Raw genomic sequence first — 25,038 nt, 5'->3', positions numbered from 1 at the left:
AGCAAGCCATGGAGTAACGGTAAGATTTATAGAAGTAAGAGAATGGGAAAAGCCCAGAGGAAAAAGGTAGATGGGATAATTTAAGATAAGGAAAGATGGCTAGAAATAACCCAAGCTAAGACTGGGCATTCATAATTAAGAATAAGCCTCTGTGAGTGATTTATTTGGGAGCTGGGTGGCAGGCCCCCTCAAAAAGTAAAAAACAACAACAGGTTCATCCCCTCCTAAGGATAGCAGACTACCAAGACAAAGGTTCCAGCGCTTGTCTTCAGCAGAGGAAGCACATCAGTGGGCTTTTCCTGCTGATTCCTTCTCTCCACCCTCCTTCTCCCCTTTGCTAAGACACAGGCACAGTTTTTCCCTCTGGCTTTGCTCACCTGTAGCTGAGTTCTTCATCCACATACCCTCATCCTTTACTGTGAGAAAAACCCAAATCTTTCCCCCTTTACATCACTCCTCAGCCCCTCCTCCCACCCACCCCCACTTCTCCTCTGGAGCCCTTTCCAGCCACCCCTGCTACTTCAAGTGCCCTGTTCCCTTTCGATAGATCTCAGCTGAACTCGCAGGTGTCACTCCAAATGAAGAGCAGCACCTGGTCTCTAAACCCCACATTCTCTGTGTCTCCAACCTGTAGCACCACACGTGTTGGATATCCATGCCTCTGCCATCCTTACTGTCAGGGTCCTGGGGCCCAAGGTCAGACAGGTGCCCTAGTTGTTAGGGAAAGGACCCGTGGAAGAGGTGGTGACATGTCGTAGGTGCTCCTGTGAGGGAGGGTGCAGGAAGGGGTGTATGACACTCAGGACTTGAAACTCTGTCCTTAGATAGGTGGGGATTGTCTTAAATAAACAAAGATATTCCCCAAAGTGGGGTCCCCCTGAGGATGGGCAGCCAGGTATGGCTCTGAACTCGTGGTAGGATGGCTGGATGTCTCCTCTCCCCTGGAATATTCCTGTTATACACTGGTTTCTCCAACCTGATAATATTCATCCCCTCTCCTAGTTAGGATGATGAAATGCATAACCACCTGCTTCAGAGTCAGGAGATGCACAAAGAGGGATGCCAAGGAGCCCCCAAACATGCTTGTTTGGGAGTGAGGGCCGTCCTTTGGGTAGTCACGAGTGCGTGCAGTCCAAGACGTGAGCAACACTCATGTTTCTCTTCTCTCACACGAAGTAATATGCAGAATCCTAGAGTCACCTTCCCCCTGTGCCTTTCACTTTTATTTTTATCACACACACCAAAAAACCAAAGCCTGTAGGCTTCACCAGTGGGCCCGACTTTCCACGTTCTCTGTAATGAAACTTACCCGAGGGCCTCTGTGCTGGCTAGTTTTTTGTCAACCTAACACAAGGTAAGTCATCTGGGAAGAGGGGACTTGAGTTGAGCAAAGGTCTCTATCAGCTTGTCCTATTGACACTACTTTGGGGGCATTTCGTCAATTAATGATTGATGTGGGAGAGCCCAGCCCATTATGGCTGGTGCTACCCCGGTCAGGCAATCCTGGGTTATATAAGCTGAATGAGCCATGGGAATAAGCCACTGAGCAGCATTCCTGTGTGGTCTAGGCCTGAGTTCCTGCCCTGGCTTCCCTCCATGAGAGACCAGGACATGGAATGGTAAAGTCAGATCCACCCTTTCTTCCTTGAGTTGCTTTTGGTCAGTATATCACAGCAATCAAAAGAATGGGATTGCCAACTAAAGACGGGCATTTTTTAATGCTAAGACTCAGCACCAGGTACTTCCCTGAAATCTTTGCAACACTTGGCCTGCCAGTTCTTATATGTTAACTGGAAGTAGTAGATGCTTAAATTATTTTATTCCTTCTGAACCCAGCAGGTTAGAAACTAAATTATCCTTCTTCTCTTCCCTACATTCTTGAGTATTTTATTAAATACTCATATTTTTGTTGCATTCTGCTCATACTATATATATATATATATATATATATATATATATATATATATATATGTTTATACCATTGACTGCTCTGTTTTTTAAGTCAAGTTAGAGAAGTAGGAAGGCATATTATGCTGATGCAATATTATGCTAAAAGTATCTCTTATATCTAAGAGACTGGAACTTTTGCAAGACCTCACATCCAGAGTTAGTAATACACTTTGAGGTCACTTAAGACTGCTAACCTGCTGTGTACTCAACCTGTTTGTTTAACCTGCCTTTAAGAGAACAATGTAAGAACCCACCTTATTTGCCTTGGATTTCTCATGTAATCAGCATTTATAAGCTAAGCTAATACATGACTGTAATCTTAAGTTATAAAATCTTCCATGCCCCTGACCTAAGAGTAATGCATGGGTGTTTACCTGTGTGTTATGGTAATCATCTGATGACAAGAAACAAATATAGATTAAAAATAATTTTATAAACTGATATCCACTCTGAATGTTGGATACAAGATATGGATGCTGTTGGGTCAACAGTGATGTTTGTGATGATGTTTGTTAGCTGGGTCGGTTGGGATCGCTTGGAGCCAGTGACTTAATCCCATGTAAAGATGTTAAAGATTTCTGTAAAGTATCCCTCATTCCTTTCCCATGTAATGCTTCCTGTGCTGTTCAGTAAATACAGAGCAAGTCCCTTTGTTAGGAACAGAAACACATACAAGACAGACAGACACAGGGACAGACAGATCTAGGCTCTTAGGCAGGTGCAGATTTAGACTCACACAACAGATAGAAGGGGTCAATGGACAACATGGGAACAAGACAGAATTTGAGTCTGGGTCATATGACACTTCAGGGAAGTGTTTTGGTTGCTTTCCTTAATGTAGCACTTGTGCATTATTGAGGGCTCTGAGTTTATTACTCATGCGTTAAATCTGTGCAGCATATTATATAGATTTCTGGAAGAATGAATCCCTTTTCCTATACTAGGCTTTCTCCTTTATTTTATGTATGAAATATTGCACATATATCTCCAGGTTTAGTCCAAGCATGGCTAACAAGGAATTGTCAGATCAGAGCTTGGAAGTCTTTTGTTTTCTCAGAGATCTAATTAAGCTTTTTTTTTTTCCCCCACTTAAGCTTATGATTGTGTGCCTCAAATAAGGAAGACAGTTGTGCAATCCTTAACTTTGAAGGGAGGCTTTATTTGTCCATTTACTGAAGTGTAGTTAATAGAAGTAATAAATGTTCAGTATTTCTAATCTGAGGCATGAAGCTTGGAGGAGAGCCATGAAGGCACAGTAGCTCCACCTATGAGTCCAAGTAGTGTGATAATGGCCCTTCTGTCCCTGAAGCCGAAGGGCAGTGATATGAGCAACAGCTTGCTCCAGGCAGCATGCAGTATTCAAGGAAGGTTTCTGTCTCCAAGGGACTTCGTGTGTTGTGAATTCTTCATTGATCAATGCTTGAAACATTCCAACACTAAATAAAAATCTATTGTCATGGGGTAGGAATATAAAGGAATGGCATCCCTGGGCCTTATGTTTGTGAGAGATGACATTTTGTGTAGACATAGAGACACTGTCCCCACATGATAGTAGTAATGTGCATTTGGTTTAGTTAATGTGTGGTGTGTGTGATATGTGCAGGTACATGTATGCCCAGGGGTACACATAAGCAGAGAGCAGAGGAGGATGCTGGGAGTTTTCCTCTTCTGTTCTCTTAGTGTTTGAGACAGGGTCTTTCACTGAACCTTGCCCTCTCTCTGTTTTGGCTAGTAAGCCCCTGGGGCTCACCCTGTCTCTGCCTCCCAATGTTGATATGACAGCCATGCATGGCCATGCCTACCTTTTCCCTCCCTCTTTTAAGATGGATGCTGGAGACTTGAATTCAGGTCTCCTTGCCTTCATAGTACATGCTGTCACCCAGTGAACCATTTCTCCAGCCCTTTGTTTTTGTTTTGAAATAGGATCTTACTGTGTAGCCCCAGGGGCCCTGGAACTCACTCTATAGACCAGGCTGGCCTCAAAAACATAGAGATCCACCTGCCTCCGCCTTAGGAATGTACACCACCAGGCCCTGCTCCCGGCTGCTTATACATCTCCTTTGTGTAGTTGCACATGAACAAGGAGCTGATACATGCTCCGGAGATAGTTCTGTAATGCTTTACCCAGGAAAGTCATCATTTTGCTTGGAGAGGGAAACACCGGCTTTGTAGTGCAGGTCCTCATAGAAGATACTAAAATGGGTCATTCTCTTCCATGTTAAAACCCTGGATATAATCTCCTCCACCTGCAGAGATGCACGTGGGTTGGCCACTCTTCTTTTCCCTGCTCTTGTCTGTCTCTGGCCACACCTGTCCTGGGTTGTTGGCTCAGCTTGCCATTTTTAATCATGAGCCCGGTCAGCTTGCGTGGTTAGTGTGGCTCTCACACCCCCAGTTCCTTTCTCAGTTGCTGCAGACCCATTTGGGCATTAGAGTAAATGGTGGAATGCTTGCTAAGGTCAAGGGAAGGTGTGGGGGTATAGACTGCAGAGGTCAAAGGAATAGCAGAGAACTGGAACTCCCTTAAGAAGTAATTGATCTACTCTGATGTCCCTCTCAACTCTGCTGATTTTGCATGGGTCTCAGAAGCACCTGAATAATGTTTTCAGTACATTTAACATGTCTTTCCTCTCTGCTGTTGTGCACTGTCTCATCCAGTCTTCAGTTAACTGTGGGGATGCACTCAGGTTGTCTCTCCTGTTGTTGAGGAAGGTGAAGGGGGTGAAGTTTCAAGTCGCTTGCCCAAGTGAGCAGAGCTACCCAAAAGGGCTTCTAGATGCCTGCTCAGTGCATACCAACAGGACTTTGCATAAAGCTGTTTTCTTAATGAGCAAATTAGTAACTGCTGGTTTATGGAGCTTGGAGCCTGATTAATGCCCAGGCTGTGCACGTGCCATCTAGTTCTCGTCTTATAATTTTGATTTTAGCATTGATTTGATGTCTCTCTATGCTCAATACTCCCGCTTCCTGTGTTTGGTAATTAAAGTATGGTATATTTCTTTCTTTAGAATATGTCCTGATTTTTGTTCAGGATTGGTTCCTGGGTGTATTGCCATTTTAGCCAAATGCTGCTAATTTGTAGCCCCATGAATGCTTCTCAGTTATTTCTTTAGTCACAACTCAGAAGGATTTTAATATAATTACATTATATTATAATTAATAAGTATAAATGCGCAGTTATCTCATGCCCATGGCTGGAGACAGGTAACTTTGTGACTCTGGTGGGCTGGTGTAGGAATGGAGGCCTACAGATGCCCTAGAGGTCTTCTGGATGCTGTATGCCCCAAGTGAGCATTGGTAAAGATGAGAGAAAAGCCCTCTTCAGGGCAGAGGCTTGTAGGTGGGCAGGCACAGGGGTGGTTGGCACTGTGTGTGTGTGTGTGTGTGTGTGTGTGTGTGTGTGTGTGTGTGTGTTGCTTCAGGCCCACCCTCCAGTAGCAATTCTTCCTTTCCCAGAAGAGGAACTTGAAGTTATCTATCAGTCTTTGATCATACAGCTAGTAAGTAGAGGAGTTGGGTAGTATCACAGTTGATAGATTGTTGTTGTTGTTGTTGTTGCTGAACTGGGAATAGAATCATGGGTTTCAGGAATACTAGGCAAGTGCTCTCCCCTGCTCCCCACAGTCCCAACCCCTTTTTGTTTTTGAGACAGACTCTCACTAAGTTGCTTTTCCTGTTCTTGAATTTACCATATTGATCAAACTGGTCTCATACTGAAGGCAGCCCTGTCTCAACTTCCAGGGTCCTGGGGTTGGATTAGAGATCCATCATCATACCTAATGGATTGAATTCTTGAGTCTCCATTGTTAAATTATAAACTAGTTCTGTATATACTTAGCTATTCTGTTTGCAAACAAATGTAGTCGATATCTTGAATAAAGATGTATTCTTTTTTTTTTTTTTTGTGGAGCTGAGGATCGAACCCAGGGCCTTGTGCTTGCTAGGCAAGCACTCTACCACTGAGCTAAATCCCCAACCCTATAAAGATGTATTCTAAAGCAATGTCTAAGGAGCTAGGACAGAGAAACCTACTAACTGGTAATTTTACTTAGACTCACGGGTTCCATGTATTCAATGTTACAACTTTTTCTTGAAAAATCATATCAATAAAGAAGAAAGCCTGTAGCACCTTAAATTTCACTCAGTTCTGCTTCCTGACTTTTATTAGGCTCTACCTGATTTATTCTCACTTGCTTGGGTTACGAGACAATTGTTTATGCGATTTGTACTGTCTCCGCTTCGTTTTGTGCTTTTCACAGAGGAGGGTGTTTAAGCTGCACTATTTGTTAAGGATGCCCCTCAAAAAGACCCATGGTGTTGTAATGGCAGGGCTGATGGAATTGACGGCCTCTTTCAGTTAGCTGTAAAATGTAGCTTGAAATGTTAGGCATTATTTGTTTGCAAGAACTCAGACACTTTTTAAGGTTCACGCACCAAGTCAACTCCCTCCTGACGACAGGCAGTTACCTTCATGTGCAGACACTAAACCTGTTAGACTTTAGACCTCAGGTTTGCTGAAGTGACATGACAGTAGGGGCTGGGGTAGGCTTAGAATTTTCAGATGTAAATGGTCCCATGACTGTGATGCAGGACTTTCCTCTGGGTCTGAGGCATTACAGGATGCCACTACCTTGGCTACCGGGCATTGTGATGTGACAAAAGCCTTTTCTTCGGTGAGAGTTAAAAACCCAGGTCCTGTGAGACTGACTGGCCCTGTTTGCCTTTACTTCCTGCTGTGTGTGTAAATGCCTTTTTTTTTGATCAGGCCTTGTTGTGTCCCCAATTATACTATGATTCATTTACCCATCATCACCCATCAGTTCATGCATTGGCCAATGGAATAGTTCTAGAAAGAATTTGGGAGTGCTGCTCTCTCTGAGATTCTCACCTAGATTCTCTTGACTACGTATCCGGAAGTGAGACTGATGGGATGATGTGTGAAAATTTCATTCCAATTTTTTTTGTATCATTTATCTCAATTTTTGTATTGATTGTACAAACTTCCGTTTTTACCAGGAGGGCAGAAGGATTCTGATTACATTCTCCCAGATCAGCAATGCAGAATCACAACACAGTCACAATTACGCCTGGAATAATTAGCATATGCAAACCACAGGAGTTTTACGTTATCATATGGCCAGTTCCATAGACTGTGGCGGTTACAGACGGGCAGGTACGTTTTTAGCACTCCCTCCATCACTGGGGGCATCTCAGTCCTTTCCGGTGTCCTTGGTTCTGTGTGGACTATGCTGGAAAAGTCACTAGGGACCATTATTTTGATTTGATTTTAAGACATTTATGTGAGATGAATTGTTAAATGGTCTTATTAATAAAAACCCAGAGCTAGATATTGGGGTGAAAGCTGAGAGATGCCATCACACATTTATAGGCAGGAGCTTCAGCTACTGTGTGGGCATTATGTTTTGATGCCCCGAAGGATTTCTGAGATTAAACCTGTTAGGAAATGTAGGAAGTGGGCCAGTACTGTTCAAGGCTTTCAGACCTGTTTCTGTCCAGACTTAGTGTGTTTTGCAGGTGAGATGGAGACATATTATGGGTCGGTTCACTGCTCATTTTATGATGAGAATTAGTCTGTGAAAATGGGTCACAGAGTTCCTACAAATATAATTGAGATTATAGGTCACAAATTAGAAAGTGCCTTATGTACAAGGACATGCAAGCATGACTATCTAAATCAGCTACCAGATCCAGGGACTGCCCAGCGACAGTAAAACCTTTAGAGATTGTCCTCCCAAGGCTCCTGATTTCCTTGGAGTTTGCCTATAAGGACTTCTCAGCGCCAGGAGGGAAGGTCAGGTAATAATTCATCTCTAGGAAGAGCACATAATAGTAAAAGTGGAGTCAATGCCCATTACCTTATCACGGAGATAATCTCAGGAAAGGGCACGTGTATCAGGTAAGCTATTTAGCTGTAAGTAGTAAAATTGGACCGCTATTCACTTACACCAGAAAAAGAAGTTGTGAAGATAACAGGAAGCCTGGAAACATGGAGGTAGGTTAGAAAACTAGATATAGAATCAAGATTGAGAGAGTTCCTCGGACATTTTAAGGGAGTCGGATCTGCTTCTAAGTGCTGCCTAGGGGCAGCAGAAAGATGCACTGGAGTTGGAGTCTTGGTCCATTTATCACATTATTAATGACCCCAAGCTTCTCTGGAGGAGGGAGAGTCCACAGGGCGGGATCCCCAAGTCTGTGCTCCAGTGAGCCTGTCAGTGGGACTCAGGAGGGATGCTGTTACCCAGCAAGGGGTTGAGGCATATGCTGAAGGTGGGGGAGGGCTATTACAGAAATCTGATATTCAATCTAGTATCCATTGTTGCTTCAAATGCTGCCTCAAGAACTGTTCTGAAAAATGCATGGTGAAAGCATACTTCTTCAAGAATCCTGTTTTCTTTCTACACAACTGCTGTCCTAAATCACAGGAACCAATAGTCTCCTTCTGGGAAAAGGCCCATGTTAAAGTGAATTCTACACATATACTCTTAGTTGAATGTTTATGTGTATGGAAAGATTCCATTTAGCACACCTCAGTGGAAACTTGATACCCCCACCTGCAAACCCCCAAAGAAAACCCTTAAGCAGATATACAGGAGCAAAAGAAAATAAAACAAACAAAAAACCCTAAAAACAACAACCAAAAAAAAAAAAAATCCACCAAACACATGGTTTTGTGCCCTCCTTCGTAAAGTGAATACAAACCACAGAAATAATCCCTATTCTGTTTGTTGCATGATAATAGCTTTTTAAAATGAACAATATTTGTGTCTCACATAAACATGCTTGGTGTCTGAGAGTTTGTGTGTAAGTGATCATGTGGTAATAGCATTGAGTCAAAAGCTGCTTGTCTTTAGAAACCCTTGTATTTAATCCCTTCCTCCACCGGCTAACCTGCTGCAAGCTTCCCAGGGAATTAATTTAAGATTGGAAAAAAAAAAGAGGCCAAAGTTAATGACATCAAAGAGCAGAGAGCTCCAGAAGGAAGCCGTGGTTTAGGAGGGATCTTTAACTGCTTTGTCAAACAAGTATCCGTTGCTACAGAACGAACTTCTGCTAAGTAAGGTTATTGCTTCTGTGTTTTTTGGAATGATTTCTTCCGTGGTTTATAACCTAAACAAATCTTGTAATAAATGTCTTAAAATAAAATTTCCATGCATGCCTGGGGAACGACATTGACCAGTTTTTATTATTAGATGCAAAAAAGGGGCTGAAATATTGAAGCTGTAATGTTGACAAGAGCAGATCATTTCCTTAGGTCATGTGGAGATTTTATTCTCAGTGTGTAAGGATTCTAAACAGATAAATAGACAAATGGGATTTTTGTTGGTGAGCGAACTGAAAATCTAAGATTTAATTGTGCTCTTACAAGGAAACAAAAATAGCATGTAATTCAGGAGGGAAATTAAAAAAAACGACAATTGTGGCAAACGTTTCTCCTTTTGGGCAAAACCTAGTCCGTGTAATGACACTTACAGTGACATGGAAGCCACCCCTTATTTACACACTTAATCTTATTTTGATTTACTCTAATTTATCTGGTATCAGCAGCCTGTTAGATGATAATTTAAAAATCTGCTGCTACCGTAATTGCTGTAGGAAACTTTCCTAATGATAATTTTATTCCCTGGAATAATTTAACTTCCCATTTCGAATGCACATCTCAACATCTCAGAGTATGTGTCGGCAGCAGAAGATACTTGTGCTTTCTGGGAATGATGATGCCTTTAAATGGGCGTTAGCGCTAGGCTGTAGATTTTACGGTAATGGAGTTGGACTAAAATTACTTTTTGCTCCAAGGAACTTCTCTGTTGTGTGAGGCATGAACAAGGGACTATAAGAAAATTTCAAAAACTTAAAAATTCTTCCCCAGAAGAAGTGCCTTATACAGGCAAACTGGGTTTATAGTATCCTATTTTGTTGGGTCACACACATACTACGGCCCGAGTCACTTCCCAGCCTGGTGGGTGGCACATTTGAAGACCTGTATCGGCCTTTTCCCACGCAGATATTGGGAAAGTTTGGTGATTTCCAGCCTTGTTCCTTCACACAGAGCCCAGACACGCAGCTCTGTCCAAGGACCTGGTTCTTTGCAGGGGCCAGCATTCCAAAGACAGTAACCATCCAGGACCTGGATATCCCCAGAAGGAAGGAGAGTAAATCTCAAAGTCAAGGTCTGTTTGGAAAGGCAGAGGAAAACAGTTACAGCTTTTGAGGCTTCTTTTCAGTTTTACCTTCTGCCAGTCTTGGAGGTGGGAGACTCCCACAACTGTCTCTCAGTGTCTGTGGAACTCTTGGTTCCAGGTTTGACCTCACATAGCTCACATGTCCACGTTCCTTACCGAAAATCATGTCACATTTGCAGGTAGCCTCTGCACATCCTTCCATGTATTTTAAGTCATCTTTGGATGCTCAGTGGCTGGCATGGTGTGAATCACTGCAAGTGCGGTTAGACTCTGTTGCTTAGAGAGTATCAAGGAAACAAATGGCTTCCCTTGTTTAGTAGAAAAGAAAAATTACAAGACAGTTTTCTGTACATGATAGGTTGAACCTGAGCATATGGACGTTCACTATCCTCCTGTTTCTACAAAGGTTATGGACAGGGTGGGTACTGGGAACATTGACGTGTGAATGATGAGTGATGAGGTTCAGGAGGACTCCGAGTGTGGGGTGTAAAGAGAGAGTCAATCAGGAAGGCCTAGAACACTTTGTGCCTAAGAACTGAGGAAATGGAGGAGCCCAAGCACTTCTAGTGCAGGGGGGTTGTGAGACCAGTGACCCCATCTCTGCAGCTCCTGACAACCATCGTCTGTGTTGTGGACCTTCGTCACAACACCCAGCCCAGTTGGTCATGGGCAAGTGGGTGGGAAAGGATGGCCCTGGAGGGTGAACTGTGTAATGAGAACAGATTTGTGCAGAACGACCTGCTAAACCAGCTGTCCCTTTGAGGACAGTGCTCCTGTTGTCTTGGTGGCTTCTTTTCTTTGTGGTGCAAGAAGAAAACCTTAGCCAAGGTAACTGTGGGGTGTGGGGATGGGGGGGAGATCTTAGTGACTACATGGAAATCGGCATAGTGCTCTGTCCTGAACTTCTAACATAGCACTTTTCAGAGTTAGTCATGAAGTACTTATTCTGTTCCTGTCATAGAAACCTGATCTGCAGTGTGAGTGTGGCATATCCCATTCTTAAGGACATTATGTTGTTTGTTTTTTGGCTTTCTTGATGGGCACGCCACCCAGCTCCCAAATAAATCACACACAGAGGCTTATTATTAATTATAAATGCCCGGCCTTACCTTGGCTTACTTTCTAGCCAGCTTTCCTTAACTTAAATTATACCATCTACCTTTTGCCTCTGGGCTTTTCCTGTTCTCTTACTTCTGTAAATCTTTCTTACTCCATGACTTGCTGTGTAGTTGGGTGGCTGGCCCCCGGAGTCCTCCTCCTCTGGCTGCTCAATCCCTTCTCCCAGATTTCTCCTTCTATATATTTTCTCTGTCCATCAGCCCCACCTATCCCTTCTCCTGCCTGGCCGTTCAGCTCTTTATTAGATCATCAGGTGTTTTAGACAGGCACAGTAACACAGCTTCACAGGGTTGAACAAATGCCACATAAACAAAAGTTACACACCTTAAAATAATATTCTACAGCAACATTATTAGAACAACGAGGAAAATAAGAGAGATATAGGTTATTATAGTATAAATGCCATGTAAGAGCCATAGCGTAATTAAGGTGAACTGAAAAAAATAACAATATCATTGAAAAAATGTTTTTACTGCAGAGAAGACAGGTTAAGCAAGAGGAAGCCATGTGGCAACTGAAAATATGTTGAGTTCTGGGCAGTGTAATAGCCAACCACAAAAAAAGGGGCTTTGGAGAGAGAGTGCGCTCAGGGCCACATGTGTGGTGTGTGTGCCCTCGTAAGGGACACAGTGGCCCTTGATCACATGGTGGTGGTGTTCCTCCTTGTCTTTCCACCCTCATCTCTGGAAGGCAGATTTAAATTTCTCCCTGCCCCCCCATATACATTCACAGATATACACACATACACATACATACACATAAACACACACATACACACACATACATACACATAAACACACACATACACATGTATATACATACATACACACATACATACAGACACACACACACACACACACACACACACACACGCACACATACACACACAAAGAATGATTCCAGTCTCCTTACTCATATACAATGAATGCTTCACAAACAGTTTTCAGATCGAAATCCCCACCTGTTCTGGAGCTTTGCTGTGGCCTCTTGCTAACATTGCTTTTGAAACAGGGTATCACTATACATCCCAGGCTGTCCTGGAACTCCCCAGGGCTGAGGTTACAGACATGTGCTGCTCTTTTCATTTGTGAACACTGTGTGTGTGTGTGTGTGTGTGTGTGTGTGTGTGTGTGTGTGTGTGTGTGTGTGTGGCTGGCTATATTCTATGAGGGAATCCAGCCAGAAAGTGTAAATGTTGACTTGAAATTGGACAGTGTTCCACTGAAAAATTACAGACCAATGTCAGGAAACAGATGCTGCTCTGGTGTTGCTTGCTGGCAGACAGTGACTTTTCCCCTGTTCATTTTCCACCATTGATTCTACTCATCAAACTTGGATTCCTAGGAAGTCCCTTTTCATGGTTTAAAAATAATTCATTTAGTTGATATGGGTTATTTACACTTCGTTTAGCTTCCTAAAAACTATTTACCACCGTGAGGGTGATAGGTCCCTATACTTTATCTTTCATTCCATTGCGAAGAGCCCTATGAAATAATTGCCAAGTAACCCAATTTACATTATGTTTCATATTCTGATGCCTTGAGTATATGTGTGTGTGTATTTATTGGTTACATAAATATATAAAATATGAAGAAATTGTTGTATAGGCTCTTTGTATTTTTATCAGACACCACAAAAACTTAAGGAAGGGAGCCATTTGCTAAATGATGAGCAATCAAAACCATTTATTGATGTGGTTCTAGGTGTCAAACCCAGGGCTTTTCATACACTAAGCAGGTGATCTGCCATCCTAGCCTGAGACCTTAGTTTAAAGCTGTAGATGTTCATCTCACTCAGTCGTGAATCCTGAGTTCCAATAGACAGACACCACCTCAGAGGTGGTTGTCTATCTGCCGGTCAGGTTTGTGTAGCTCTTTGTGCCTAGAAGAGCAAATGTGAATCCACACAGATTCACAAAGGCCAGCCAGACAAGCATTGACTCCAGAAGTACAGTTTCTACAGTGGAATCAGGGAGTTCTGTTCGGGATCACCTTTGTTTGTTTGTTTTTGTTTTATTGAGACAGGGTTTGTCTGTGTAGCCTTGGCTTTCCTGGAGCTAGCTCTGTAGACCAGGCTGGCCTTGAACTCACAGAGATCCGCCTGCCTCTGCCTCCAGTGATGGGATTAAAGGTGTGCACCACCACCACCCAGCTCAGAATCACATTTGTAAAGTAGATTGTGAAAGGAAAAGGGGACTAGCTGGAAAAATGGTCAGACTGAGCAGGAATGGGGGAAGACCGGAGAGCGTCAAGGCAATGAATATGAACATCTTGTACATGTAGAAAGTGTAAAAACTACATAAAAATCATTTTAAACTGTAGTTATGTTCCAGGCTTAGCTCACAAACATGTTTTTAAACATGCTCTGGCATTTTATTAAAGAACTCCCTTGGTTTTCTTATCACCAGTATGTTCTGGAATGCTTCTAATAATATCAGAATCACCTAGGTCCATGCTAGCCAGTGTTCACACTCTGCAGTATTTTCTACATGCTGTGCCCAATTCTATATTGTTGCCACTGTAGTGATGGACACCAGTTGGAACCAACATGGTGTATATTCTATTTCATATTTCCTCAAAGCTGGGCAGTTGTTGTCGAGGATAACCCATTTTGCTTAGCTCTGTCTGATTGTCTTCAGTCTGTTTGTATCTAAGAATGTACTTTCCACTGTTAATAACAAGTTGGAGCCTAGAGTTGACCCTTTGTCTTCTTTGTGGCCACCATCTTCCTATCTTAGGTTCAGGACAGCACCCGAGAGCCTTGCAAACACCTTTGAACTTTTGTGTATTGTCTTGTCCTGTACTGTTTGTGCTATCATACAGTGCACTACATTAAACCCACTTGTACTTATGGGTCTCTGCCCCCTAGACTCAGAGTTCTGCATCCTTGGGGACTGTGTGTTTTGGTGCTCAGGCTTCTCTATTCTTGGCACATATGTTTTATTAAGTATCTTCTAAAAGTGAATATGAATATAGCATTTAATAGGTTCCAGAGAATTATATGCATAATCTGTATTTTCAAGAGAAAAATCTATTCAGAATTTCAAGTCTGAAAGCCCAGAAATCCTCCTGGCATATGTAAATTGAAGGATGTCTGTGAATGCTATGGTGCTCAGTACTGTAAAATAATGGCTGTTACGAACTTCATTAACTCTTAGGGCCTTGCTAGAGCCCTTGGGAAATGCCTAGCATTTCTCCAGTTACAAAGTGCTCAGAATTAAAGAGTCAATATGGGGCTTTCATGAGCCTTTCCAAATTTGTAATTATTTTCTGATCCAAAAAGAAATAAAGCCTATGATTTATATAATTTATATGCTGAATTCTTTGTTTCCTGGAATGTTAGTGGAATGTGAATAATGCAGTAATAGTAAGTCTCAATGGTCTGGTCCTCCAACCCAGAAAAATACTGCCCCCCCTTTTTTTGATGAGAATAATTTTAGATGCCACATTTTGATTAAGAAAACTTTAAACTTATATTGTTTAGAAAATGTTTCAGTTGTTTGAGACTTGAATCTTCTTCTGAACTTCAGGTTTTCAAAAGGAAGATTGCCCTAATGTTTGTTTTCCATCAGAGTCTCTTATCCCAGGCTGCCCTAGTACTTGCTATATAGCTGAGGATGACTTTGAACATCTCATTCCCCACCCATCCCCAATGGTAGGGTTAACAGGTGTGAGCTACCATTCCCTGATGATCCTGTGCCAGGATTGTTGGCTCTGTATGTGTTATACAAGTCCTCTGCTAATCGAACTACATCCTTAGCCCTTGACATTTTTGATCATAACTTAATCTCACAGAGCCTGACTTCTAACAGGAATAGTTGATGTTTTGGGAATAAATGGATTATGGAACATTGACCTAGGAATGCAAAGACAACATTAAGTACTTTTTTTGTTTGCTTGCTTCTTTTTTGGAGACTGTATAACTCATACACTCCTAAATATTCAAACCATGTAGTAGTGGCTTTGACCAAGCCTGATGAAACTAAGTCACTTTTAAAAGTATGGATAAGAGTACTCATGGAAGCTTAAAATGCTGCCAAGGTATTATTAAAGGCTAATATTTTTATTTTGAATAATTATGCAAAACAAATTAGGAATTTGTAAATGATTCATGGAGTCATCCCCATTGTCTCTTACATTTTTTGGGTGAGTCCAAGTCTTCTTCTATTTTTATTGGGTTATAGTCAAATGGAGTCCAGTTGTCTCTATTTTTTTCTCATGATACCAGGGATAGCATTGATGCCTGAGAGTTTGACAGCCAGAAAAAGAGCTTGAAAACAAAACATTGGGAATTCCAAAGTCCTGTGAAGCAGGAAGATTTAGGGGGATCATTTATAAGTTTTGATTAGTGTTTTTTCTGGGGGTACTGAGTTTACACTATCTCCTCAGGTTTCTTTTGCCTGGTACTCGTTCATACACTGTAAGTATTCTGTGCACATGAGTGGTGTGGTGAGTGTGGCTGAGATGAAGGACAGACTGTCTTGACATTGCTTTTCTTATTGTATGATGAGGGAACTATTTCCCATAGGAATGTGTTAGAACAAAACAAAATAAAACACGTTTAACTCTACCAGCACTCCACAGTCACGATCTTACTCCACTTTCTGCCAACCCTAGATGAAAACCACTGTCACATGCTTTCATGCCTGCCTCATTTACTGCAAATCAATTGTTTACACACTACTAAATGACTGGATCAGGTTGGAACCCAGGAAATTTAATACCAAAGTTTAAACTTTCTACTGTTTCATAATGTTCTCCTTTTCTAAAACTACAGAAATGCCAAAGAGCTGAAATAAACAAATATATGCTACAATGGTGGTCAATAATACATGCCTCAAACTTAGAAACATTCACTGCAATTTCTGTCTTCTGCCACAAATACATATATACATACATACATACATACATACATGTATGTATGTATGTATGTATGTATTTGTGTAATGTCCCATGCTAGATCTTGGCTCCAGGTCTGAGCCAAGGTATAATGGAAGAGATGTATAATGTCAGGAAAAAAAATCTCTAGAATAAAGGAGAATATAGACACCTTTTGGAAGACTATTTAAAGAAGAAAATATTTTTATTTAAGGAAAAGCTAGGAGGGCATCCTGGAGGAGGTTGCATCTGCACTGGGCTGGAAGGTGAAGATCCAGAGATCAGGTGAGGTGGGGAGGTGGAGTTAGGGTGATGATATGTCTGTGAGGGTGAAGGAAAGAAAGTGGTGGGTGGGTCTTTGATGACACTGGAAAGGGTTAGAGAAAGGTGTTTGGTGATGCCAGATCTGAGAGCTCTGGATCCTCACTACTCCTGCCTAGGCAGGGGGGTGTCCAGGAAGTCTTTGGGGTTGCAGTAGCTTTCTGCTATGTTGATTAAGCAACCAGGAGTGACCTAAGTGATCACAGAGCATCGGAGCTGTCATTCTTGGATAACTCTTCCCCAGTGTGTGGAGAAGCCTCTGTCTGGTTGCTTTTCCTATATTCTGTTCACGGCCTTTCAACCCGAGAACTCGCCAGCCCTAGAATAGAAGAGTGAGCAGAGTGGGTTACAGTCTCAATAAATTCCATATGTCTCATGTTTCTCAAGTCATTTTCCATTTCATGAAACATGTGAAATTGCTGATGGTGTGTGGCGACAACTCTTGCTCATGGGGAGGAGAGCTTTTGGAACAGCCTTGAATTGGCCCAGGTGCAGACAGTTAATGGATCCAGTAGAAGAAATGCCTTTCCATAGCAGCACTCAATATGTAGAGCAGGGCTAAGAAACAAAAAAGCATGAATGTATTCTTGGCTCTTACTATGACAAGTTTATTGTAAAAGTCCGTGTTCTGATTAGTTTTTATTAACTCAACACAAACTGATTTATCTAGATTAGGTTAGCTTGTGAGCATGTCTGCGAGAGATTGACTTGGTCGCTTGCTGATGTAGAAAAGTTCAGCCCATTACAGGTGGCACCATTCCCTAGGTGGGTGTTCATGAACTGTATAGGACATGAGAAAGCAAGCAGGCCTTCATATATTTATTTCTCTCTGCCCTTAGCAGTGGGTGTGATGCTTTAAGTTCCTGCCTTGTCCTCCAGCAGGGAATTGTAAGTCAAATAACCCCTTTCCTGCCTATGCTGCTTTTGTTCAGGACATTCCATCACAGCAATAGAAATGAAATGGGGACAGGTAGGATCCATGCTCAAAGAGGAGTTACAAAATCAACATTAAAAAGCTAGAGAGAGAGACACATGGGGAGAGAGAGAGAGAGAGCCCGCGAGCCAGCGAGTGAGCTATAGAGATACTTAAGGCTTTGTGAAAGCTGCTTGTGGGCCCAGGATTTATTTTTGTAACTCAGCGCCTGAGAAGGGGAGCTGTGGATCTGCCCTTTTGGCAGATGAGGATACAGAGGCTAACAGTGTGCTCGACTTGATGGAAGTGGTGTATCCCATCAGCCAAGAGCCTTGTTAAAGATACACATGGACCCACAGGGTCCCAGGTTCTTTGTGTTAACTTTGATGTAGTTTAAAATGCCAGACTGATGCTTACTTAACATTCATTCTCTACGTGTGTGTGTGTCTGTCTGTCTGTCTGTCTGTCTGTACCTACGCAGGCATGTGCCAAGGTATGTAGACATCAGAGGACAACTTGCAGGAGTCATCTCTCTCCTACCACATGGGTTTCGGGCATCCAACTCACTGTATCATGATTGGTGGCAAGTGCCTTTCCAGCTGAGCCGTTTCAGCAGCCCTCTGGCTGATTTGGAAAGCAATTTGGCCCTTTAGGTGGCCTGGCGTGTCTCCAAGAATACAGTGAAGCCTGTCCTTGTTTGTAGGCATGGGCTGCCAGACACATGAACGTTTTTACCCTTTTCCTTGTGTCCATCAGTGGACCATGGTTAGGTGCTGTGTGTATATTCCAAGGTATATTCTCAGTCATTCCATAAAGTTTTAAGAGCTTTCAGCAACACGTGTTATTTAGCAGGTTCACCAAAATTAATTTGTTTTCTCTGTTCATATTCTGTGATTTTAGTCCTTTAAAAATGCCTGTGCCTGCCTCTGACATATGGTTGTTTATTTTTTCATTTACTTTCGTGTTTGGGTGTCTTCTACACTGTTGTTCTTTTAGGTAGAATTAACTGCTCTGTTACCTCCTGTGGGTTAATAGGAAGGGTGATGTTTGGTGCTATGCTGTGTATTAAGGTGCTTTGGGTGGTATGGCTCATCATTTATGGTCAAACTCCTGCAAAGCGATGTCTCTATTTTACATTTTATGTGGAGCACTGAGCTTTGACAGAGCTATTCACATTGCTTTCGCAATGGCTTAATTATAAGTAGGTAAGAGTGTTGCTTAAATTGCTAATGTAGAATTCATTATTATGAAAGCAACCCCTCTTTGTGCCATGGATGACACCGGCATGGTATAATATTGATATTTCCAATGTTCTAATGTCAGTTGCCATTTGATATCACTGTAATGGTTTTCATAGTGAATGTTTGAATTCCAGCATGACCATGTAAATGCCCCCAGGTGACTGCAGTGATGGTGTCTCAGCAAGCAGGTTCACTCTCAGGCATAGAGTATGGCTCGCCTGTGGTAACAGGTCCACGGCACTTCAGGATTAACTATCTTGGAATCACATCAGTATAATGTTCAGTCCCTACACTGAGACACAGATCTATTTTGGCTTACTTTATTTCTTAGTGGCATCATAAAATATCTTTTCCTTTGCTAACGAAGCCCTTGGAAAATGAGAGCCATCTCCTGGTTTTGGGATTCTAATGACATACTTGGAAATTGTGCACATGCAATCTAAATTTCAATTTCCCTAGTAGCAGGTTCCCCAAGCATATGTGCGTTCATGTCTGATGCCCAATTGAGTCTACATCACAGATTGTTACTTTACCCAGCTATGCCACTTTTCTGGCATATTTTGAAATAGCTGTGTGTAGGGATGTTTCCTTAGCTGTAGAGATGTGAATGAGCCACAGAAGGGTTATCTGAGAACTTCGGAACTGGGTATTTTCATGATTTCATTTTAGGTTGTTCCTATGGGTTGACTCTGCCTCCATGCATCTTTGTGCAAAGCCCATCCATGGGACTTCCTTTACTGTGGTGGCTTACTGTTTGCACATGCACTGTAGACACACAGACAAGGAATTGTGGCAGCTGTATTTCATTCCTAAAGCCGAATAAGAGCAGGCGTAATTATTGGGACTAACATCTGGAACCGTTTATTAAAGGGAAAACTGCCAAGATTGTTAGCACACAGCGAACCACATTATCCATATGTGCCATTTTATCGCCACTGAGTACCGGGTGGGTTCGTTTGGAGGGAAATGAACGCAATCCGCCAAAGGATAGCCACAAACACAGCATCATCACAGAGCTGATTGCCACTTAGCTCCATGAAGTCATTTTCTAGGGATTCTGAAACTCATGCTTGCCATCCACCTGGAGGCTTTCTAGATCTTCAGGTCCCTGGACACCAGGTCTTAAACAGAATTAAAATGTATTTCCTCATGGATGTCACGTTGAAAATTCTTTTTGTTTTTTAATGTTTTCTGAATCCTAAAAAGAATGGAAGGCAATTATTAACAAACAAATGTGATTATCAGGTGTGCTGATTAGTGTTAGGTCAATTTGACACAAGCTAGAGTCATCTGAGAGGTGACTCAATTAAGACTGGGCTGTTGGCAAGCCTGTAGGGCATTTTCTTAATAAGTGATTCATGGGGGATGACCCAGCCCATGGTGGGTGGTGCCACCCTTGTTCTGGTGGTCCTGGGTGCTACAGAAATGCAGGCTGAGCAAGCCATGGGGACTAAGCCAGTAAGCAGCACCCCTCCACAGTCTCTGCATCAGCTCCTGCCTCCAAGTTCCTGCCCTGTTCTGGATTCCTTCAGTGATGGACTGAAATGCAAAAGTGTAAGTCAAATAAACCCATTCCTCCTTGCATTTTGGTCATGGTGTTTTGTTGCAGCAATAGAAACCTTGGCTAAGACATTAGGTGTTGAAGGCAAACTGCATGCTCCCTCTTGTTGAAATGTACACTCAGGGAGTTGAATAGGGATCTTGCCGCACAGTGTGAAAAAAGAACATTGTGGTATGATGGGGAGAATTCTTATCTCCTCTTGTAACATTAACAACTAACTTTTATCAAGCTATGCATTAAAAAAAAATCTGTGCATGTTGCCCCATCCTGCATAAATGTTCTCTGTATAAATTCTGCTCTAGACAGCTTCCCTAAGCATACCCTTGTTCTCTCAAGGCCCACTGCCCACCCATCCAAGGCTTTCTTACATCCTACAGCCACACATCCTCAGACATACCCTTTATTCCTGAGCCTTTCAAGTCTACTCTAACTGGTCCTTGGATAGGATTATTTTGTAACTTAAAAAATGAGTGCATTCATACACATTTGTGCCACCACATCCTACTTTGATATGTGCCTGTATTTATGCAGCAGGAGTCCATTTAGGATCCCTTTACCTACAGCTCATCTGAAATATGTACATTAAATGATTATTATTTATGGTGATTCTATTGCATAACAGAACCTCAAAACTTATTCCTGGGCTGGGATTCAGATCTACCCCCCGAGGATCTAAATTTCATCACCAGAAGCGCCATCAAACATAAAACAAAAGAGGAAGAATAAAACAGCAGTGTAAACAATAACCATTCACTCTGTCTCTGTAGTTGTAGACATACCCTTTGGCTAATCTCTGCATTCTGCACTCTTCTATTCACTACTTCTATGACAGATCTTAAAAATTCTGCAAGTGAATAAGATCAACAGACAGACAGATAGATAGATAGACACACACACCCCTATACCCCTACTTAATTTGACACAATGTCTTCCATATCCATCACTTTTATAACTGAATAGTACTCCATATGTGTGTGTGTGTGTGTGTGTGTGTGTGTGTGATAGTTACAAAACTCTTCACCCATTGACACTTAGATTAATTTCATAACTTTGCAATTCTGAATAACCAAAATATTGTGATAATTCTGTGAGCCAAGTACTGGCAAAACAGAAAAACATAGAAACTAGTGGGATTTGGATCCCCAAATCAATCTGTATCAATAGCCAGGCAGCTGATCTTCATCAGAGATGCTGAGACCAAGCACTGGGAGAAAGGTTGTCTCATTAAACAATACTGAGAAGATTGGGTAGATGGATGAAGCTCCATACATTAAAACTGAAACTGTAAAATTGCCAGAAGAAGATGGGGGAGTGTTTATGTCATTGGAGTGGAGAAGTGTGGTTTGTACCTGGCCTCAAAGGAGAGCCAATAAATGCTAGAATAGACATGGCCCTTTAATCCAATCTCTTTTTGCTCCCAGCATACCACAGGGCAGCTATTTACACAGTGCATACCTTGTGTACAGCACAGGCTAATTGGGAAGACCCCTGTGACCTTCTTTCATTCATCCTTAGCATTGTCATAGGTTGTGGGGTTCACCCTGCTAAGACTTTCCTTCTCTGTCATATTCTTTCTCAGTCTGAGAACTGGAGCCCAAAGCTTCACATTTCAGCTCCTCGGTGATGGCTCTCTCTGCCCCCAGTTTTGGTACCCCATTTCCCACGCCAGTCATGCAGTTCTCATATAACATTTCAACATTCCTCCTCTCCTGATTTTCATTGAACTTGTCTTTGGAGGGACAAATTTGAGTGATTCAGCATTGTGTTCCCAAGGTCTCCAGTGATGGAGGTATACATGCAGTATCTGTGGAGTAAATGCATAATTAAGGTGATAATTGAACTTGCCCTTGAAGGAGGAGTAAGGTTTGTCAGGGATAAATACTGATTAATATGCACTTTCTGGAAGACAGACTTTGGCAGCTTCCTCACTTTTCAAAAGGTGTTTTAGCAGAATAAACATGTGCAAATATACTGGAAAGCAGGCTATAGGTGAGCCCTCCAGGGAGACCTGCCATCTTACAGAGCTTGCTGTTTAAATGCATGTTGTTTTAAGAAAATATCAGTTACACAATGCTCTTGGAAAGCTTTTCTTCCATTCCTTGGATAGGTGACTTATTTGATTTCCAGACATGCTGATTTCTGCATTGCTACTTTGCAGTTTTAGTGTGTACCAATCATCAATGCCCTGGTGGTTCCCACAGACTGAATAAAAACGCACATACACACATAAGTGGAAATATTTGCAGTCAGCCTAAGCATCTGTAAATATTTACTGAATTATGTTTTCTGACTGAAATATGGTTCTGAATCATATGTAATTGTATTATTGGGGGTGGTTACATCAGCCTGAAGGAAGAATGACTTCACACACTTGGAGATACTAAATCATAACCCAACTAAGTCATGAACTTGTGTAAAGAGTAGAGGACCCCAAAGAACACGGGACACCAAGTGGCTGTCAATGATGCTTTGTCTCACCACAAAGTGCACATCCTCTCTGCCTTTTCTTTTACCTTCCCCATTGCTTTTAGTGTGGGTGAGCAGCGTGTGCCATGCATGTGTGTGTACACAGGCGAATTGCCATGTCCTGGCATGTGCTTGTAGAGGCGAGAGGAGGAATTTGGGTGCCTTGCTTTACCACACCTTACTCCCTTGTGATGTGGTCTCTCACTGAACCTGGAGCTTGGCTGGTGATCACCAAGCCCCAGCTATCCTGCTGCCTCTGTCCTGCACAGAGGTTGTAGAGCTATCTATGGCTCTACCCAACTATTTATTTGGGTGCTGGGTATCCACTCTGAGATCCTCATGCTTGTTCAGCAAGCTTCTCCCCTACTGAACCATCTACCCGGCCCCTGCCTTGTCTTCTGGTTTGTGGTTGGATCCCTTTTTTCTTGTCCTCCATCTCCATGCTCTTCTCTATGCCCAGTTCCTCTGTATATTACTCATTGCTGCTTTATTAACTGACCAATAAAAAGACTCAACTATGCTTTGAAGTAAGAGTCTCCGCTTTGCAGGAAAATTTAAATGTCTCACTTCTGTACTCTATATAGAGTATAGTGTTGTGTCTAATGAGATCAGAGCCCTGCATTTGACGGTCTCCATTATTAGTTTTGGTATAATGGAGCAAAGGAAGTTTCTTTGTAGTTCTTGGAATGTTAAACTTGAACATCAACTAAATAGTTTTTTTTTTTTCCCCACTTGAATTCCTCATGTTTAATATCCTTTACCCATTTTTCTGGGTGGTCACTTGGACTTCAGTGATAACAGAGTGAATGTTAGGATACTCAACAGAAGAATGACTTCCCTGGTGTCTTGCAGCAGCCACAAGTGACCTTGTATGTGTGTGCCATAGTTGAAAGAAAACTTGGGTCTTTGGGTTTCTCAAATACCATGCACTGTTTGTGTTTAGAATCCAGTCTCAGAAAATGTGATCACATTGTCTTTCTGTTTCTGTTGTGTATGCTTATTTTTACTCTTCAGTGACTTTTGGGGGAAACTTCCTTCCTTTGCCTCTGCCCCCTGCCCTGCATAATTTTTTTTTTCTGAGATGGGGTTTCTCTGTGTAGCTTTGGAACCTGTCCTGGAACTCACTCTGTAGCCCAGGCTGGCCTCGAACTCACAAAGATCCACCTGGCTCTGCCTCCCGAGTGCTGGGATTAAAGGCGTGTGCCACCACCGCCCGGCCCTGCATAGCTTTTTAAAGACATTGTCCCACCTTGTAGTCCTGTCTAGCCTGAGACTCTATGTAGACCAGGCTGGCTGCTAACTCTAAAGTGCTAAGACCGAAGGTATTTGCCACCACACCCAGCTACAGAAGCTTCAAGAGAAATGACTTTCCATACACATTAACAATCACTGCAAGTCTAGGATTTCTTTATTTGTTTATTTTTGGATTCTTTACAGATGGTCATGGAACCTGTAGTTTCTTTGTGTTATATATTTCCGGGGAGTAGTACTCAGTCATTTTGCTGCTAGGTGTTTGTTCCAATTTTTGAAGAGCTTGAATCTGAATGTAATGTGTAGATCCAATATGGTTCAAATGTGTCTAAACTATTAATGCTGTATACTGGAATTACTATAAATTACTGGAAGCAACATTTTAGCCATGCCAATTGACAAGGAAAATATTAAATGAAATATAAAATAAGAAGTAGAAATGGCAACCAGCATGGTCTATGTCCAGAACAGCATAGAGTTGCATGTACATCAGTAGATTTGAAATTCATCTCTTTGGAAACCTCAGCTGGAGCTGAACTTGGGTGTTACCCGTTATGTCTCCTGCAGTCTTCCTTGTCTCTGTCTTATTACTTTTCCAGTTTGATAGTAACATTTTAGGAGAAAAAGAAAAACGAGGCTCACGTTGAGGAGGCCCAGAGAAACCACTGCCAGTGCTTTAGTCAGAAAGTCCTTTTGTGGCTATGGCTCCACTGCGTTGGCTTGACAGAGTGCAGCCAACCGTGGCTGGCTCAGAGAGACTTTCTGTTTATTTCAAGGATTAAGATGAAGCTATTTTTACATTTCCAATCCCACCAATTCTAATTTTTCTAAAGTTTATTTAAAAGTGGAAAGAGAAAGAATAATATATATATATATATATATATATATATATATATATATATATATATATATATATACACACACATACATATATATATACACACACATACATATATAGATATATACATACATATATATATATATATATATATATATATATATATATATATATATATAAATAGTTGTCACCTTCTTCACTAATCCCTTTAAAATTCTTTACTCATATATGTATTATTTGGTAGACAAACATTTCTATGGATTTTCTGTTTAAAGCAAGGCAGTGTGAGATTCCTCAAGG

The 25,038-nt window shown here is 41.9% G+C and overlaps 1 protein-coding gene and 1 pseudogene across 1 annotated transcript in view; one reads left to right on the top strand and one right to left on the bottom strand.

Annotated features, from left to right (window-relative positions):
• Window positions 1–25,038, top strand: part of Ptprm (protein tyrosine phosphatase receptor type M) — a 709,515-nt gene that overhangs the window by 104,736 nt on the left and 579,741 nt on the right. The window lies entirely within an intron of this gene.
• LOC118573342 lies at window positions 13,646–13,994 on the bottom strand (annotated as a pseudogene).

Source organism: Onychomys torridus, chromosome 23 (assembly GCF_903995425.1).
Source record: "Onychomys torridus chromosome 23, mOncTor1.1, whole genome shotgun sequence".
NCBI classification, from domain to species: Eukaryota; Metazoa; Chordata; class Mammalia; order Rodentia; family Cricetidae; genus Onychomys; species Onychomys torridus.
The sequence above is the reverse complement of the archived record's forward strand: the minus strand, read 5'-3'. Positions and strand labels throughout refer to the sequence as shown.